Raw genomic sequence first — 3,025 nt, forward strand, 5'->3', positions numbered from 1 at the left:
GGAGAGGAGAGAGAGGGGAGAGGGGAGAGAGGAGAGGGAGGGGAGAGAGGGGAGAGAGGGGAGAGGAGAGGGAGGGGAGAGAGGAGAGAGAGGAGAGAGGGGAGAGGGGAGGGAGGGGAGAGAGAGAGAAAGGGGAGAGAGGGGAGAGGAGAGAGGGGAGGGAGGGGAGAGAGGAGAGAGGGGAGAGAGGGGAGAGGGGAGGGAGGGGAGAGAGAGAGAGAGGGGAGAGAGGAGAGAGGGGAGAGAGGAGAGAGGGGAGAGAGGAGAGGGGAGGGAGGGGAGAGGGAGGGGAGAGGGAGGGGAGAGGGAGGGGAGAGGGAGGGGAGAGAGAGGAGAGGAAGGGGAGAGAGGGGAGAGGGGAGGAGGAGAGAGGGGAGAGGGAGGGGAGAGGGGAGAGGAGAGAGGAGAGGGAGGGGAGAGGGGAGAGAGGAGAGAGGGGAGAGAGGGGAGAGGAGAGAGAGGGGAGGGAGGGGAGAGGAGAGAGAGGGGAGAGAGGAGAGAGGAGAGAGGGGAGAGAGGGGAGAGAGGGGAGAGAGGGGAGAGGAGAGAGGAGAGGGAGGGGAGAGAGGGGAGAGGAGAGAGAGGGGAGGGAGGGGAGAGGAGAGAGAGGGGAGAGAGGAGAGAGGAGAGAGGGGAGAGAGGGGAGAGAGGGGAGAGGGAGGGGAGAGAGGGGAGAGGAGAGAGGAGAGGGAGGGGAGAGGGAAGGGAAAGGAGGGAGGGGAGAGAGGGGAGAGAGAGGGGAGAGGGAGGGGAGAGAGGGGAGAGGAGAGAGAGGGGAGGGAGGGGAGAGGAGAGAGAGGGGAGAGGAGAGAGGAGAGGGAGGGGAGAGAGGGGAGAGGAGAGAGAGGGGAGGGAGGGGAGAGGAGAGAGAGGGGAGAGAGGAGAGAGGAGAGAGGGGAGAGAGGGGAGAGAGGGGAGAGAGGGGAGAGGGAGGGGAGAGAGGGGAGAGGAGAGAGGAGAGGGAGGGGAGAGGGAAGGGAAAGGAGGGAGGGGAGAGAGGGGAGAGAGAGGGGAGAGGGAGGGGAGAGAGGGGAGAGGGAGGGGAGAGAGGGGAGAGGGAGGGGAGAGAGGAGGAGGAGAGAGGAGAGAGGAGAGAGGAGAGGGAGGGGAGAGGGGAGAGAGGGGAGGGAGGGGAGAGAGGGGAGAGGAGAGAGAGGGGAGGGAGGGGAGAGGAGAGAGAGGGGAGAGAGGAGAGAGGAGAGAGGGGAGAGAGGGGAGAGAGGGGAGAGAGGAGAGGGAGGGGAGAGGGGAGAGAGGAGAGAGGAGAGGGAGGGGAGAGGGGAGAGGGGAGAGAGGGGAGGGAGGGGAGAGAGGGGAGAGGAGAGAGAGGGGAGGGAGGGGAGAGAGGGGAGAGGAGAGAGAGGGGAGGGAGGGGAGAGAGGAGAGAGGGGAGAGAGAGAGAGAGGGGAGAGGAGGGAGGGGAGGGAGGAGAGAGGGGAGAGAGGAGAGAGGGGAGAGAGGAGAGAGGGGAGAGGGGAGAGAGGGGAGAGAGGAGAGAGGGGAGAGGGGAGAGGGGAGGGAGGGGAGAGAGAGGGGAGGGAGGGGAGAGAGGAGAGAGGGGAGGGAGGAGAGGGAGGGGAGAGAGGAGAGAGAGGGGAGAGAGGAGAGAGGAGAGAGAGGGGAGAGAGGAGAGGGAGGGGAGAGGGGAGAGAGGAGAGAGGGGAGAGGGGAAAGAGGCGCTGCGGGAGGCGCACAGTCTGAAGTCGCGACGAGCCGTCGGTGGCAGCGGCCCTCGTCGACGCCGCCATCGGTGGAAGGGGGAACTCGAGGACGCTGTGCGTGGGTTGAAGGGACGGAAGGGAAGGATGAGGACCATTAGTCCGACCATCTCCCTCCTGCTCGGGAGACAGTGTCCCCCGGGTGTGGGAGAGTGAGGAGAGGGGAGGCGGTGATTGCGGGCGGGGGCGTCCATCTTGTGTGCGAGTGAGGAGAGGCCGTGCTGTCAGACGCGCAGCAACTTGGAAAAATGTGTTGAGAAATGAAAGTTTGAAAGTTTAAAATGTCTGTAACTTAAAAGATATACGACCAATGACAATTAAGCTCTCGCGGGCCACATAAAATGACGTGGCGGGTCGCATTCGGCCCGCGGGCCTTGTGTTTGACACCTGTGCCTTAGTTGATATGGAAAGTTTACAATAACTGTAAAGTAATGTCTGGCACTATGATACCCTCCCTCTCTACACCTCTCAGCTAAAGCTAAACACCATGTACTCACAACCATCTCGGTGGAAAGTCCACTGACAAAACGATGGCACTGGAAGTAGTAGCCCCAGTGGGAATAGAGGAAATTCAGCAACCAATCTCCACAGAGAACGATCTCACAATGTGCTAATATTCACATTAATAACTGCTGATTTATGGATAAATAACGGTCAGGATAATGGCAACAATTTCCCTATTGATTCTTTTGCAGATAACTGATGATTCACGAAATGCGGGTGAGTTTATTTTGGAGATAAAGGATGGAAACAGGCCCTTTGGCGCATCGAGTCCACAATGACCAGCGATCCCCACACACTAACATACACACACCAGGGACAATTTACATTTATACCAAGACAATTATCCTACAAATCTGTACATTTTTTGGAGTGTGGGAGGAAACCAAAGATCTTGGAGAAAACCACATGGTCATGGGGAGAATGTACAAATTAGGTACAGACAGCCCCCTTAGTCAGGATCTAACCTGGGTCTCTGGCGCTGTAAGGCAGCAACTCTACCGCTACACCACCATGCTGCCCAGAGATTGCGGGCAACGTACGGGTGATTATATAATCCTATAGATACAACCTCCGACAGTTCAGTTCTCCCTCACTCCTACACCTGAGTGAGAACTGAAATTTCATTTTTCAGTAAAATCATTATTGTTAGTTGTTCTCCTTCTGAGATTCAAGCTGAAGGGACAGCACATTTCCCAGCAATGGTCTTTGTTTTTTGTTGCATAATTTATCTTCTTTATTTTTCCACAACATCTGTGGAAGCTGAATACAGATGTCGAATCAGTGTGAAGAAAACTGACTCTCAT

This window comes from Rhinoraja longicauda, chromosome 14 (genome assembly GCF_053455715.1).
Source record: "Rhinoraja longicauda isolate Sanriku21f chromosome 14, sRhiLon1.1, whole genome shotgun sequence".
Lineage (NCBI taxonomy): Eukaryota > Metazoa > Chordata > Chondrichthyes > Rajiformes > Arhynchobatidae > Rhinoraja > Rhinoraja longicauda.